General features: G+C 43.2%; 1 protein-coding gene across 5 annotated transcripts in view; it reads right to left on the reverse strand.

Annotated features, from left to right (window-relative positions):
* mafa (v-maf avian musculoaponeurotic fibrosarcoma oncogene homolog a (paralog a)) overlaps window positions 1-17,743 on the reverse strand; it is a 130,888-nt gene that overhangs the window by 68,695 nt on the left and 44,450 nt on the right. Inside the window, exon 3 of one of the 5 annotated variants that reach the window (XM_034287537.1) lies at window positions 871-888. The exons of the other annotated variants lie outside the window; for them this stretch is intronic. The gene's annotated coding sequence lies outside the window, so the exon portion shown is untranslated. Of the gene's footprint in view, window positions 1-870; window positions 889-17,743 lie in introns of those variants that run through there. 5 annotated transcript variants of the gene reach the window in all.

Below are 17,743 nucleotides of genomic sequence, written 5' to 3' on the forward strand. Positions count from 1 at the left end.
GGTCTCTGATGCCCCTCTAACTGCACTGTGCTGTTACAAGAGATAACCAGAGAAGAGAGGCTTTTCCTCGTCCCCACCCATCCTTCACCATGCTCTCAGGTCAGAGGAAGTAATTCACCCTAAATCATCCTGTTTTCTTCAGAAAGAAGGACAGAAAAAAAGAGAAAGGAAAAGCCATGAAATGTAGTAAAGAGAGACAACAAAACAAGGAAATGAAAGTAGTAAAGAAGAAGACTATGGCCAAGACCAAAAACAAGGAAATATAGATGTTCTGGCCTGCCTCTAAGAATTTAGGATGTTGCCAAACCCAGTTGGTTCTCTTCCTCTACTCTGTCACCTATTACCCCTCAGCCCTAATTTCTGACCACACACCCTCCACCAGTGCTACTCATGACTTGCCCTGCCTTTTTTTTGCTGCCCAACCCCTTTTTATAACTCCACTGGGAAAAACAGGAGCATTGAGAGCCTACTTGATGTCCCCACAACAGGGAGGGAGCTCTAAGTAAGCCGCTTCAGGCACTTCAAACTTCTCACACGTTCCTGTTTGGGACAAGTGGAGGAGGCGCGAAGGCCATCAGGACCTTAGTGAGCCAAGAGGCCTGACCAAAGCAGATCCCTATACACGAGGTTATGTTACAGCAGAGCTGACAGCTGGACACACACACACAGACTCACAAACACCCCCACTCACACACACACAGGCGCACACACACGCGCACACACACACACACACACACACAATACCTCTGATAGCACACAAGATGCTGTTCAAGGACCAAAGTAAAGAATGTAGAATCTGGTCACTAACCATTGTGCCAGGGTCAGGCTTATGGAAGAAATGTTGTTTCTCCATCACAGGGACACTGATCCACAGCTGAGCAGATCGCCCTATTAATAGAGACCAGTATTATCTTTCTCTCCAATTAGTGAGGGGAAAGGAGTATTACACAGGTATGTCCTGACTGGTACTGACATCATAACACAATCACGCCATTGAAATGATCACTTCTCGTATGACATCCGGATAAATAAAGACATATTTATCTTCCATTTACATGGCTGCGGTAAAATCTGAGTGGGACTCAATCAACAGCGTGAACATATATCATTAAATAAAGGACTATAAAAATATTGCTTCTGATGTTATAAATCGTATCCACACTCAGAATCAATTTGAATGTCAGCAGGGACATGGATATGGAACGTTTAACATATGCCGATTGTAAGAGAGAGTGAACGAGAGCGAAACAGAAGAGTGCAAATCGGTATGGGAGACAAAGAGAGAGCACAAGAGCGAGTGAGAGGAAGCAAATCAAATGGGCACATGAAAACTAAGGCACAGATGTACAGCACCCACTGAACATTATACAGGGCTGAGTGATATATAGAGCCACAGGCCGAGAAGGAGGGAATAAGACCGAATGGAAAAGAGATAGGGAGCGAAAGATAGTGAAAGAGAAAAAGGAGAGTGCGAAAAGTAACAACATCACACAGCGGGACCAAGGAGAGAGAAAAGGTGGGATTCATGGAAACCCAGTATTTAGAGCCAGTGTTTGGCAGCCAGTGTAATCAATATAAATAGCATCAAATGGGCTGCTATAAAAATGTTGAGAGTTGTAAATGATCCCCAAAGACAAAACCGGAGAACCAGGGAGCAAACTTACAACCAACACAAACACACGCAGAAGCACATGCACACACACACACACACACACACACACACACAGAGCGTATATCAAAAAGCAATGTGTTTATTTAATTGTTAGCTCCTACTGCATGATAATGAATGCTTTTATTGAATGCATTTGTCAATTACAAAATAGCCAAACATGCATGAGTGCTGCCACTTAGGAAAAATGACTTTCTTAAACTCAAGCAACACCGTACCCTCAGTCCTCATTAAGGACATCCATCTTTACAGCTTTAGTCTGTACTACACATGATTTATGAAGATAACTTATGACCAGTTGTATTTCACCTGCTGTACACCAGGATAGTGAGGGGTTGATTGTAGGGGTTTGTGTGGAAGCACACTAGACATGAGCTAAGTGCTTGGCCTGAGGCCCATGTTTAGTTTGGACAGGGTTAGGCAAGCTTTATCTCATTCACTGTCTCCAGATTACTGAGGACGAGGAGATAATGTTATTCTCTAGGGAGTGAGATATCAGGATTAAGCCCCGAAAATTAAAGAGAAAGAAGTGAGAGGAGGTGGAAGGATGAGGAGGAGGAAAAGTGAAGTGCTGTGCTGGCACTTTCTCCACTCAAAGACTATTCTAATGCTAATGCATTCCCCAAATTTCTCTTGAAAAGGAAAAAGGGTTCACCTAGAGCGACTTCATTCTAACATAAACTTTTGAAGTCAAATCCTACACCAATAACAAAGACTTCATTAAGGAGTGCACTTGATTCCGGCTGACAAGAGGGTAGTGGTGCATACAGTAACCATTGGAAGCCTCTTGTCTTGGCAAGAGTGCTCGCGGTGACGGTTGCTAGCTAACGAGACCAGTGATCCTGAGCTACCATCACACAGACTGGCTAATGAGCATTAGCATTAGCGCTAAGAGACACATACAGTACAGGTAAAAGAAAAACACACAGAGGAGGAGGAAGGAACCTCCCGAGGATATGCTCTAACTTTGTAAAATAAATCCCCTTTTCTTTCTTGTTTCTCTCTCCTTTTCCCGCCTACAGACCATTAGCCAGCATATCCCTCCCTTCTCTCTTCCCTCCCTCCCTTTATTCCTCCCCTCCTCCCTCCTTTTCTTTCAGCGCAGTGCAATTAGCACTCTCATTGAATATTGAAGGTATGAAGAAGAATGGGGCTTTTTAGCCGATTCTCTTCCGCTAAGACCAGGCCTCCAGTGAGGGATGGCTGAAGGCTTCGACAAAATCAGGAAGCTGAGCTAACTGCACTTAGAGCCAAACAATCACTGATCATTTATTTAGTCCTTCTTATTTATTCTGCCTGGCATTTTCTGTTGCTCTGAGGTGTGATCATAAGGCACTGTGATTAGATTATATTCTCATGTGATTTCCACCCAAATCGCTACGGGCAAAACAGATTTGAGCATTTCTTGAAAGACTAAGTGGAGTTTAACTAGTAATGCTTTTGAGTCTGCTAAATGAAATATACAATGCAAAGATTTATTTGGCAGGTTAATATAATACATTTATTGAAGGCGACTTCAGTATTTAATTTAATTCAATGATTACTGACATATTTGCGTTTCTGTCATTATAAGGGCTTTTTATGTTTTTTTCTCAAATTAACCCTGAGGAACATGTTTGAAGCACAGAGGCATGGGGACTCTCAATGCATTTGTCCGCAAACAGTGAGCAAACTGCTGCTGTCCTCATATTTACTGGCATTTAATTTCCACTACAGCACGCTTAGATATTTCCAGATAGTTCTGAGCCGTAAGAAGGTGTTGTGGCTGGCCATTGGCAGGGTCGACAGAGGGAGCCTGGCCAATGCCAGCAGACACTCCCAGGACCAACTCAGCCAACATGACACTGCCAGTCCAGTCCTAGTCAGAGACCCACAATGCCCTACGGCCACATAATCAGCCATGATCCTGATTAACACAAGCTTGTTCCAGCTACATGTAAACAATAGAAGTCATACACACAGAGAAGGTGCAGACACTCTAATGGCCCACTCTTTCTCACACATGCATGCACGCACACACACTTTCTCTTTTTCACTATCAAACACATAAACACATTTGAAATACTTGAGCCCACAAAAACTTTTTTCCTGTATTCGAAGGTATATATATCACCTACTTGACAATGTAAGTATGGCTCCTTCTAGGGGTGGCAAAGTTAAAACATGAGCCGCTTAGACAAATCATTGAGCTGGCAAGGTGAAAAACCTGTCTGTCTTTTCCTGAGCATGGCAGTTAACCCTAATTGCTCCCAGGTCGTTGAAGTAAATTATAATTTGTTCGCAGTCAACTTACTTTGTAATATAAGGAAAAAATAATTAGAATAATAATGATAGAATAATAATAAAATGATAGCTGACAGGGAGCAGTAGCTAGCTAGATACTGTGCACTTGACTTGATCTGCCATTTGAAAGCAGTGTACTTTTGGCCTATCACATGGCCCTCAGTCTCAAAGAACAAGAGATGCACTGAAATGAGGCAGTTCAGACATGAGGTGCTGATACATTAGCAGTATGCCAGCAAATCTCGGCTCCTTATAGCATTCCAAGATCCACAAGGCAGTAGATGGCCTAGTGATTAAAACAATTAACCAGCCACCAAAAGTTGCTGGTTGTAATTCCTGAGCCGACAAGTTGAAATTGTTGTTGTTTTACACATGAGCAAGCAACTTAAACCTAATTGCTAACTGAAATAAGACTGTCTGCAGAATAACTCAAATGTTAAAAACAACATTAGGAGTATTCAGAGAACACATCAACGTTAAACCATCTTCCACAAATATTTTATGTGGATGTGCGCTGCTTTTGAAACTACTAGTCAGGTCAACAAGTCCAGAAGGTTTACAATGTCCATGTTCAACAAACAACCAGAACAATGTCAACAGGCTCCTTTATGTTTCCATGTAGAACATAAAATAGGTACAGGGTACCAAGGCATTCTGTTGTTTGTAGAACCTAAAACCTCGCCTTAACGGTAAATATGAGAATGTCCCCGCCAGTGGTATCCTTCTGAGACATGGAATGGGAGACGGAGTGGTCACCACCACATTCCAGAGCATTGAGTTTCCCCTGCAGCTGGAGGTCAATCCAGCGCTGCTGTAGCTAACTCTGCCCAAGGATGAGATGCTCCACACCCCACAGGGTCTGCCGCAGCTACATCAGAGGTTGGCACTGGCCCAAACTGAGCTCCAGCAATGTTCCTCTTCAGTCCAGACGGTCCAGCTAGACTCGGAGCCCGGGCCACGAGTGTTTAGTTTTCCAATGACCATGTCTTTCTCTTGACCATAAAACTAGTAGCAGGTGGGCACTGGCTAAGCAGTACTGAGACTGCAGATGACTACAGTACTTGTGTAAAATGTGTCACTTGTTCTCTATAGCAAATATTATGTGATTTATGACCTTCAGCGTTGCTTGTTCCCTCAGGTCTGCAGCGGGAGAGAACAAGTGGGTCTTGGCTGGTTTAACGGTTTCTTTCACAGACAGTTTAAAGAAAAAACCCGATATACTGGGCAGGAAGGCCTATTACACTTTGGGTGTAGCTTATTGACCCCCTTTAAATAGTTGAATGACAGTTGCAGCTTTCCAATTCAGGAGGGATTTCAGAAGTGTGTCCTGAGAGGCTGAAAAGGCAGGCAATAAGGGCTGTGATAATAGAGGCAGCAAGTTTCCGAGAGTGACAACATCTGATCCACTTGTTAGCTAGGGATGTCAGCACACGTTCTGCCTCTTCATGGGTGAAATGACATGTCCCCGGGGAATCTGGTTATACCATTCCTGTGGAGTCAAACCGAGGGGCCGTGGTCAGCGGCACACTATCAGACAGTGCTTGACGTTTGTCATTATTGTAGTTCAGTACATTAGCAACATTACCAGTTTAAAGAGTGCTGTGGATATGTACTTTTGCAATGCAATAACTATCCCAATTTCACGCAGGAAACTTTTCTTTTTACCTCTTTGGCATCGAGTCCTTCTGTCACTGAGTGATTATTTAATAGTATCCTGTACAAAGTGCAGCCACATCATGACCCAGTGTTTTTAAGGTCACTGTCACCCCTGCTCAGTGCTCCTTGCAAACAGGACTTCACTCCACATCCCTGTTTTGCAAAAAAAATATCCTATTCTTGTAGAAAACCCCAATCAAGATGCATGCCACTCATTTCCCCCAAATTCCTAGAGACGTCAGGTTTCTCTTGGAATAGTTGAAGTTTTTCAATTCTCTTTCTATTCATGCTATAACAGGCAACTGCAAAGATGAAGGATGTGAAAACGGAGGATGTTTAATGAATGAACTAAGACATGACAAAACAAAAAACGACATAGCAAGACAAAACAGAAACAATGTTACATATGGCATAACCAAAGACCCGTAAGACACACGAAGAAAAAAGTAACTTAAGTAGAGACAGGCCTGTCGTGCCAGGACATTACACCAATGTGCATACTCTGCTAAATCTGCCCAACCACCCCGGCCAACATTTTTCCTCCCTTGAGCATACCTGATTATTACTCCATTGTACTCTCAGCAGATACGGTTTTGCTTAAACCTCTCTCAACAGGAGTGTCAACTGCCTCTGAAATTACTACGATTGTATTTTTCATCCATTTCAATTAATAAAAGGGAAGTAACATGTTTGTTGTTCTGCAAGCAACAACCAAGCAATATGAAACATCTAATGAAGCTATAGAGTCCCTGCATATCGTGCTTTTAGTGAAAACAGAAAGTGGCATTAATTAGCTATGTTGAATGAGTCTCATCTGTCGATGGTAGTGTATATGCCTGTATGTGTGTGTGTGTGTGTGTGTGTGTGTGCGTGCGTGTGTGTGTGGGTGTATGTGCATGTGTGTGTGTGTGTTTGCATGTAAGACAGAGGGGGGAAGAGCAGGAAGGGTTGCATTGATTTGCACTACAGATACCTTTTATGTGAGACAGGGCGCTGTTGCTCTTACATACCCCTTATCTCTAAGTGTTTGGGAGAGGTAACCAATAATTAAAGACACGCAACTTGTCGTCTCCTACCTCCCACCACATCCTCTCACATAGCCGTGTGCTGCGGCAGGGCTCATGCATAGGCACTCAAGGGCACGCTGACACACAGTTTCAGGAAATCACATCAATGCAGCAAGTAGCTACTAATCAACCTCCACTTGATCTGAGTAGATTTTCTTTCTGAATGACTGCAGACAACATTCAGGCCTTGGATAAAGCAGATCCGACTTACTGAAGGTAAGGAAAGTTGCAAGCTTTAGGTCATATCAGAGCCTGGTTATCGCCTTCAATCTTTCACCATGAATGATTAACGTGTTGGGAGCAGCAAAGGTCCTTGGAAGAGGGGGTCAACACTAGAACCATCAAGGTTGAGGAGGTGGCTGGGGAGAGTGAGGATGACAGGGGAGGAGGGGGGAGTCAGAGCTGTCTGGCAGGACATCCTGCATACAGCGGGACAGGAGACCGGGGACTGGAGGGAAAAGGTTTGGCGGGTTCACCTCACCAGCCAGTAGGGACTGATCTTAATAATACAGGAAGTGACACAACAAAAACATTCTTAAAACGATTGAAACCAATTACAGAAAAAGTAAACAAAAAAATGTGTAAGTAATATAATATATACAAATATATATATATTGGACAAATGTAATCTCTCTGCTTAGTTCCTGTTACATACATAACAAAGTTGTATTTACTTGTAAACATTGCTCACTTGCCACCACGAAACACTGTTGGGTAGAACTTATCGGTAACATCCTCTAGTCCTCTCTCACACCACTTGTGGGGATCAGTTGACAAGATGCATGGCACACTGAGGCTTTTTTCTCTCTCTCTCTCTCTCCTCAATTCAATTTCCCTTTGAAGTCTGATTCGCTTTAGGAAACATTTGCTTACATTGCCAACGCCAACGGAAAATAAGAAAAATAAATAAGAAAATAAAACAAAAACTTTAAACGCAAGACAATTTAAAAGCATAAATGCATTTCATAAATGAAACATTATATTATTAGGTATGTATAACATTTGGATCTGTTTTTTACTCCACTGCTGACCCTTTTCAAAGGAACCGAACACCAGTCTTGCTGATATTACTTAATACTGTTGTATTTTGCCCAAACGATACATGAGTTTATCAATGTTTTGAAAAATGTTATAGGTCTGAATATTTTCAGGTAAATACAGTATATGTCCCTAATGTGGTCATATATTTGGCAGGAGGAAAGGAAGTGTAGCTTTATTCTCACTACATTTTCTGCACAGTGTGTACATACTGTAGCTTCTATTTTGCGAATGGCAGTCTCTTTTTATAGCAAAGACTTGCTCACTGAGTCTATACATTGTACATTTTGTTCTTTATTTTTGGTTCAATCTTAGTGGTCAGGGACACTGCCACTCTGTTCTCCAATTTGTTCTGGTTTTCAGGTGATACTTTCCAGTGTGATAACAGATGTAATTTAGTTCTCCTGGAGCTTGGTGCTGTCTGTGTTTGCCCCAAGATCACTAGGCTAAAGATTATTCTCTGTGTTAATCTGTCTGTAGATGAGGGCAATGTTTAGGTGTTTGGGACTTTTTACAGCTCTGCATGAATTATTAATAATTTTGGTGTTTATTCCATTTACCGGCCTATGGGTTATATAACTGATTGGAGTATTTTAAGCCAGATATTGATTGGGGGTCAAGCTGTATGTGCTTTTTGATTGCCTAGAAGACCCTTCTTGCCATGTCTTTCAGGTCATTCACAGCACTGTTTAAGTTACCTGTGGTGTCTATGTTTTGGTCGAGTTAGAGGTAATTGTCTTTCTCTCTGTCCCCCTACTGCAAGTGAGTAAATACAGTTTTTGCCTCTACATAGAAGGTCTCCTACCAAGATAACCACACACATGCTGCTTCTGACAGTCCTGACATGAAGCCTATGATCAGAGCAGTGGGTTGAGACCAGAGACCTCCCTTTGTCCCTCTCCTTTCTCAGAACACCACAAGAGCACACTCCGATCACTCTGCCTAAGAACTCCACTGCACAAAAAGAAGGGCGGGGGGGTGACTCCTTTTCACTCTGTCCGCTTTACAATACACACAGGCACAGGGGTTGTGATTATCAGGACTAAGGCCTGCATTCCCTGTCATTAGGAACCGTGTCAGGTTGGGGGGGTTGCTGAGAGTGCTACACATTGACCTTCATATCCTCCACTCAGGGCTGGGGCCGGGATAGAGTGTGTGTATGTGTATGTGTGTGTGTGTGTGTATGTGTGTGTGTGTGTGTGTGTGTGTGTGTGTGTATGTGTGTGTGTGTGTGTGTGTGTGTGTGTGTGTATGTGTGTGTGTGTGTGTGTGTGACAGAATGCTTGGTAGGGGAGGTGAGCACAGAAACATGAAGTAAAATACAGTTCCCTGCCTGAGGGGGATTTTATTGCATGTAGCCTGCATGTTCATGAATTGGGCATTATTGTCGCATCTACTTCACAAAAAAATATCATTCAACCATTCACTGTCATCCCATATAGGTGCAGAAATGTGGGCTACACACTAGCTCAGGTGTGTCTTGCTGAAGGGGTGTCAAACCCTTGGTGGGCGTATGCAGTGTATCTGCCAGAGAGAAAGAGAGGGAGAGAGATGCGCTGAAAGTGACAACGGCGGCTCGGGATGCCAATAACACAGGAAGCAATTAGCTGTGGATTTGCTTCCGCTCCCCACCATGCCATGTGATATGTTACAGGACCTCCTCTGTGGGGCTGATGGTTACATACATAAAGAGACAGCCTACAGCATTGACAGTTTCTTCATTGGTTGCACATTCTGTTAAAATATTTCAGGAACAATTGCTGTGTCTGGAAAACATGATGAGTAGGAATATTATAAGTAGGAATAAGTTTAGTCATTATTTTGATCTCAACATACTTGATGAGAAGGTTCTCAATACTCTACTACAGTTTGCAGAAATTGACATTTACTTTTTAACAGTACAACTGCATATACTGAAAAAAAAATTAAATTCAACGTAGAACATCTAGGGGCCTACAGACTTGTCAATTGAAATGCATTCCAGGTGACTACCTCAGGAAGCTGGTTAAGGGAACACAAAGTGTTTTCTCAACCAAAAAATTATCCTAACCTGTGCACACACAACACCCCATACGTACAGCATCCTAACCTGTGCACACACAACACCCCATACGTACAGCATCCTAACCTGTGCACACACAACACCCCATACGTACAGCATCCTAACCTGTGCACACACAACACCCCATACGTACAGCATCCTAACCTGTGCACACACAACACCCCATACGTACAGCATCCTATCCTGTGCACACACAACACCCCATACGTACAGCATCCTAACCTGTGCACACACAACACCCCATACGTACAGCATCCTAACCTGTGCACACACACAACACCCCATACGTACAGGATCCTAACCTGTGCACACACAACACCCCATACGTACAGCATCCTAACCTGTGCACACACACAACACCCCATACGTACAGGATCCTAACCTGTGCACACACAACACCCCATACGTACAGCATCCTAACCTGTGCACACACAACACCCCATACGTACAGCATCCTAACCTGTGCACACACAACACCCCATACGTACAGCATCCTAACCTGTGCACACACAACACCCCATACGTACAGCATCCTAACCTGTGCACACACAACACCCCATACGTACAGCATCCTAACCTGTGCACACACAACACCCCATACGTACAGCATCCTAACCTGTGCACACACAACACCCCATACGTACAGCATCCTAACCTACACACAGCGCTGCTTGCAGAGGGCACCGGGTGACGCAGGCATATGACAATTATTGATCGTCCGGAGCACAGTAAAAACTATCCCCAGACAGACAACAGAAATAACTGTAACCATATAACAGCTTCCTGCCTAGGGAACAGATCCCAGTGCTGCGGGGCCCACGTGACAGCTATTCCTGGATATTCACATAACCCAGGGGCCAGGGCACAGAGAGGGATGGAGGGGGAGGAGAGAAGAGACGAGAGGCTGAGTGTAAATCAGAAGATGAAGGAGGTGTGGGGAAGAGAGGAGAAGGTTACAGGGAAGTGTAAGTTATTTAGCCACTCCCTGCGCTCCGGCAGTCAACAGCCCCATCAGTGCTTCCTTCTATCCCGGTTTGAAAAATGAACATTTCCTGCTTTTCACTGTTCACTTAAAGGCTTTCACTGTGATTGTTTGTGTGCAGCTCCTCTCCCGCACCATATGGTCCATTTCACTTTTAATTATGATCATATGCATGTCTTTGTATTGCACAGTCCATTTATGTAATAACATTTTCTTTATGCAATATTGTCAAAATCTTTTCTCTCTATTTTTGCCATCTAATCAAATGGTAAATAAATCTCCCATGAAAAAAAACCCAACTGAAAAAAAGAGCCTTGTCTTAAGTATTACACCGACGATAGAAAAGTGCACAGAGATTAATACAATATATTGCACAGTTATTTCAAGTGTAAAAGGTAGGATTGGATTCATGGCTTTGTGTGGCTAAGTTTGTACTGCGATGACAGTGGACAAGATTAGTTCCTATTTCTCCCCCAGAACAATTTGGCAGTAGTGGAGAGAGAGTGGAATTACTGTTATAAAGCTGTCTAGGGAGCTGCCCCCCTGTCATTAATAGACTGTCACACACAGCAGCACAGCAGCTACAGGAAGAAGTATGGCCCACAGATGAAGAGAGAGAGTTAGGGAGGGACGGAGCGAGGGACAGACCGTGGGACAGAGAGGGGACTCAGGCTGGGAGGGAAACAAGGGACAGAGAAAGAGCGAGAAAGGACAAATCAGTGGGTGGGAGAGAGAGAGAGAACGAATGGGTGGAAGGGGTTGGTTCTGTAGGATCGGTCTCAGGGTAGAAAACGGGACGAGTCACGGGAAGAGAGGAATGGGAGGAGGCAAGAGAACTGAAAGAAGATGAGGTATTCATCAGTCAGCGGCGTTTGTCAGGCACAGCATACAGGTGCCTAGTTGACTTCTGTTGGCATTTCGGTCACAGGTTGGCACGCAAAAAGACTAAAGGGAATAGAGAGGGTGATTAAACAGCGCGTTGTAATAAACCCAGTAAACTCATTCACTACGGCTACAGGGTGGGAAGATCATCTGTCCTACACAAACATGGCCTGCCCACCTTCTAGAGAACAGAAGACGGAACGGTGGAGGAGCAAGTAGACAGGCACATAGAAGGACTGTTGTTCATCCTGTCAGGTGGGGATCATCCAAGGGACAGCTCTGTCAGAGCGTTACACCTCACGGTCCACATTATTCAGTGGCCCTGTACCACGACAGAGACACACACTTCCCATCCAGGCTATTTCTCATGCCCGTGTTTCTCGATCTGTCCCTCAATCCAGGACTGCTCTCAAGCACTAGGTTCTGATCTGAAGTCAATTGAATTACAACAACTCCACGATAAACTATCACAAGGGTTGGCGTATTGATGAGTGTAAGCCACGATATGGGCGAGCTGCAGAACATTCAACTTAAATTCAATACACAAATAATAAAATACGACATTAATTAACCAACAAGGGTAAAAGTGCAATAATAGTACATTGGGTGCATCCAGATGGATACATTTTAAATTATTAATTGGTTAATTAGCTTCAGCTGAACTCATCTTGTTAATAATGTGACGTAAAAAATAAAAAGTATATAACCTCTGCATTGCCTACATCAACGGCTGTGGTTTTGTGAAATATAGTTGTCATTTCTGTGCTGGAGGACCGTGGCTACTTTGGCTGCCTAGGGACTGTTTGATATCAACACATATCTGCTTTGTATCTCCTCTCTTATGTGGTATTCACCAGCCTTCACTTTGATTTGTGGTCTGAGTGAAGTCGAAAACATTAACCACACACACACACACAAACGCAGCGAGGTATAGTTCACACAGACAAACACATACAAACACACGCACACACAAACAAAGGTTTGTGATGTTTGTTAAACCGGACAATGACAAATTAATATAGAGGCTTGGCTTATTCTTGTTGTCACTTGTTTTATTAATATATTTCACAATGAAGGTACTGCACTGATTGCAACTGATAGATAAGACACGTAAACAAAAGCAGAAAAGGTATTTCTGCCTGCCATAATTTTGTGTCGGGGAATTACCAATACCAACCATTATAATGTGACGTACCGCGTTCTCTTTGTCTGCTGCCAGAGTGACTCATTTTGTGTGAGTTCTGGGTAAGACAAACCTGTGAATATTCCCCTCTCTGGCTTGCATCCTTGCCTGCGTCTTTACAATACTTCTTGATATAGGGCTCTACACACAAACACACACACACACACAAGCACACACACACACACACATACCACCCGCTCCAACTCTACCCACACACCTTCGACCTCCATAACCTCTGGCCCATTGCCCTGTTCTCCAGCACCATGCCAGGGCTGGCTCCCCCTGGCCAGTGCTCCAAACTAGGCCTGGGAGAGACTAGGGCTCTGGGTCAGTGCAGTAGAAGCGTGATCACATAAACCTCTTTGAGGGGAATTAACCCCTTACTGGTGTAGTGTGCAAACACACAGTGGAAATTCAAGCACCCAAAAAAGCTAGAAAACACACACCAACTGAAAGAGTGTGAATTTCTTTATTTTTAACTACAAACAGGCAACGGGAAATAACCAGGGCAATTAACTTTAAAATCCAAAGCAGTTTCTGCATTCAGAGGCAATATCTATATTTCCACCCAGAACTCACTGACACACTACATGTAGTGGCAAAGAAGGACGAACACATAGACACAAAAGTCATCATGGGACCTATACACCTCATTTTCAACTTTCAATCTGTTACAAATCCACAATGGATTTACCATTACCAAAAAACTACCAGACAGAGACGAAACGATCAAACAAATAGAATTAGACAGACAATAACAACAGTAGAATAGGAAAGAGGCGCCTTGAAATTGAAAATACACTGTTCCCCTCATGTCTTATCCCCACTGTTCATTGTGCTCTACCCCTGTGCATCTGCATGTGAAATGGATTCCTATGGTGCAGAGTCCTTCACGCTACGTGGACGTGACGTTCCAAATAGGAGCAAAGTAAGTAGCTATGCATGTAGATTAAACAAAGAATGACACCTGTACGGGGAGTTGCCAGAGAAAAAGAAAACTTGTTCTTTTTCGACTTGAGGAGAGGAAGAGAGGAATAGCTGGTGGGGGAGTGTATTGTGCAGCGTTTGCAGTAAGAATGAGTGTTTCTGGAGGCGTCTCCGTCAGCTGGGGTTTCTATGGAGGACCGGGGGGCAACATGAGGAGCCAGGAGAATCATGGGGTTTGCTGCAGGCTAGTGGTAGCAGGTTATCTGATTAAATAAATCTCTGATATGCTTTGGGATAGGGGGATAGGGGAAATTCAGCAGAGTACTGGACATTCGTGGCAAATGCCAGATGGGCTTGTCCATTGTTTGTCTAGTAGGTGTATCTAACTACTATATAACTCGGTGTGTATAACACACACACACACACTTATCTGCAATTTGAACGCACATGGAAACTTAGGGCTTGTTTACATTATGAGCGAGAGAATTAAAAGCTAGACAGAATTATCTGGGTTTGCATAATCATTTCCATACCGTTTCAATTGACACCAGCATGTTGGAGACATGTTTGAGGCCGTCAATCGAGGGAAAACCGAGCGATATGCATGCGCACTGCACAGAAAATGGATAGAGTTCTGACAGTATTGTCTTCAAACTTGCAATACTCCAGGGGTACTCGTCCGAAAATGTGGTGCACAGCATCACGGACGTTGGCGCCTCGAGCTACCAATATCAATATATACCAATAAGTCTCAGAAAAAGTAATGTGATGTAAACATGCAAAGGTTGTGAACCAGACAGGGGAGAACTGGACCAGAACATGTATCTGGTATGCCTGGACATTCAACCGCTTGGGTCATAATTTGTCATACTCATTTGTCATATCAAGAAACACAACATCTTGTTTATTACCTTAATGTAAATAATTCACACTTGCAAAAGAAACAGAGATAAAAAGAGGAATAGCATTGTTTTTCTCACATCTTGGCGATGTCGTGTTTGGTTGTGTTTGTTGTCTGTGTAAATGTGTTTTATTGACAGCAATACACTGGTAACTGTAACAAACAGCAGATGGGGCTTTCAGTGGGAACAGCCCTAATCATTTATTGTGGTTTTGCTTCTGCAGTTATTCTTTTTTTTTCAAATGGCAGAATTAGAGCTTTGAGTAGGGTTTTAAAGACATAAACAGTACACAGTTAAACAACACAAAACATTGCAGCGCTCTAATTTCACAGCCCGCCTGTAAAAACATGAGTGATGAGACTTTTAAAGAGAGCCTATTGCATTTTTTCTTTTCTCTCACAGGCGGAGAAATCCCTGCACCAGACCAATAGTCCTGTGATCCTATTAAGTGTATGCTCTAAGGGTCCCTGTCAACTGTGTGTGTGTGTGTGTGTGTGTGTGTGTGGAAACAGAGAGAGTAGAGAGACGAAAATTGTACTCAGAGAGGAAGTGCGGCTGATAAAAAGAAGGATTTCAGACTGAGATTTGTGACTACACCGTTAGCAGCGCCACAGCCATGGTGGTGTAGTGGTGACTGAACACAGCTGTCAGACCCAGATGGCAGAGTGCTAATAACATTCAGAGTTTTGCAGTGCACCGTTTATTTTCTAATAATAAAACTGTTAGCGCTCGCTAATAGCATAGCCACGCCTGCCAAGCACACGTTCCGGCTGACACCCCAACACTCCCCTCACCGGAATGGGCCCACATTGGTCCCTAACACATTGGTACACAAACTGTCCAATTAGCTGCCTTGTGCTGTCAAGCACATCAAAATGACCCACCTTATGAAGATGGTAAAATGTGAGAAGAGTAAACAAATGCATACAAGCACTGAAAGAGAAAAAAGCCTGGGCTACGGAGGGCCACTCAGGTCACATCATGACTTTCAAGGTCACGTATGTATTATTTGAACCCATACAAATTCTTCCCATCTATATACATATACAAATTCTGTAAAGTTAATGTCTTACTTCAACTGTTTTATGTCATACATTGTTTTGGTTATAGTTTACATATATGTATTTTGTTGAGCCTCCAAACCATCCACAGTGTTTGACTTGGGCCGGAGGTGTCCGGAATGCAGTACCAGAAGCTTTTTCTAAATACTAATGGAGGGTAGACATTCATGTCATGAATCGTGATTCCACTTTCTTTATACTTATTTCACTTTCTTTAGTCTGTGAATTGTGCCAAACAGCACATTTTTACAAAAGTGGATGATAGTGGGTTGTGAGCGGTTTGAATGTTTTCGCAATATGCCTCTCAAAGTAAGCTACATATCACCAGCCAGCCTCTGTCACTCAAACAGTTTGAAACATTTGATTGAAAAAATGCTGCGCAAACTGTATGTTACAGTAGCATTGTCTATATTTGCAGGTTTCGGGTCACTTCATCCATATAGCAGTTGGGGACAGATTATTAGGAATAGTGTGGAAAAAAACGCTGACCTGGAGCGTTTACATGGAAGTGTGATTAGAGAATTACAAAAAAAAAAGTAGGCATCACAGAATTTGAAAAATAAACATAATTGAGCAAATAAACGGATTTCATGGGTCCCTACATACATAACATGGCAGTTTAAAGAAGAAAAAAACTCAAACTTTCATATATGGTGGTGGATGTGATGCTGTGGGCCCTGGGAACTATGTTAAGATACATGATATTGTGGACTATAGGGAAAAAAAGTATTTGATACCCTGCTGATTTTGCCCACTGACAAAGAAATTATCAATCTATAATTTTAATGGTAGGTTTATTTGAACAGTGAGAGACAGAATAACAACATAAAAGCCAGAAAAACACATGACAAAAAATGTATTAATTAATTAGCATTTTAATGAGTGAAATAATTATTCGACCCCTCTGCAAAACATGACTTATTACTTGGTGGCAAAACCCTTGTTGGCAATCACAGAGGTCAGACGTTTCTTGTAGTTGGCCACCAGGTTTGCACACATCTCAGGAGGGATTTTCTCCCATTCCTCTTTGCAGATTCTCTCCAAGTCATTAAGGTTTCGAGGCTGACGTTTGGCAACTCGAACCTTCAACTCCCTCCACAGATTTTCAATGGGATTAAGGCCTGGAGATGGCTAGGCCACTCCAGGACCTTAATGTGCTTCTTCTTTAGCCACTCCTTTCTTACCTTGGCCGTGTGTTTTGGGTCATTGTCATGCTGGAATACCCATCCACAATCCATTTTCAATGCCCTGGCTGAGGGAAGGAGGTTCTCACCCAAGATTTGACGGTACATGGCCCGTCCATCGTCCCTTTGATGTGGTCAAGTTGTCCAGCCCCTTAGCAGAAAAACGTCCCCAAAGCATAATGTTTCCATCTCCATGTTTGACGGTGGGGATGGTGTTCTTGGCAGCATTCCTCCTCCTCCACACACGGCGAGTTGAGTTAATGCCAAAGAGCTTGATTTTGGTCTCATCTGACCACAACACTTTTTCCCAGTTCTCCTCTGAATCATTCAGATGTTCATTGGAAAACTTCAGACGGGTCTGTACATGTGCTTTCTTGAACAGGGAGACTTGTGGGTGCTGCAGGAATTCAGTCCTTCACGGCGTACTGTGTTACCAATTGTTTTTTCTAGTGACTATGGTCAAAGCTGCCTTGAGATCATTGACAAGATCCTCCCATGTAGTTCTGGGCTGATTCCTCACCGTTCTCATGATCAATGCAATTCCACAAGGTGAGATCTTTTATGGAGCCCCAGACCGAGGGAGATTGACATTTCTTTTGTGTTTCTTCCATTTGCAAATAATCGCACCAACTATTGTCACCAAGCTGCTTGGCGATGGTCTAGTAGCCCATTCCAGCCTTGTATAGGTCTACAATCATGTCCCTGACATCCTTGGACAGCTCTTTGGTCTTGGCCATAGTGGAGAGTTTTGGAATCTGATTGATTGCTTCTGTGGACAGACCTGTATCTTTTATACAGGTAACAAGCTGAGATTAGGATCATTGCTTTTAAGAGTCTGCTCCTAATC

Source organism: Esox lucius, chromosome 2 (assembly GCF_011004845.1).
Source record: "Esox lucius isolate fEsoLuc1 chromosome 2, fEsoLuc1.pri, whole genome shotgun sequence".
NCBI classification, from domain to species: Eukaryota; Metazoa; Chordata; class Actinopteri; order Esociformes; family Esocidae; genus Esox; species Esox lucius.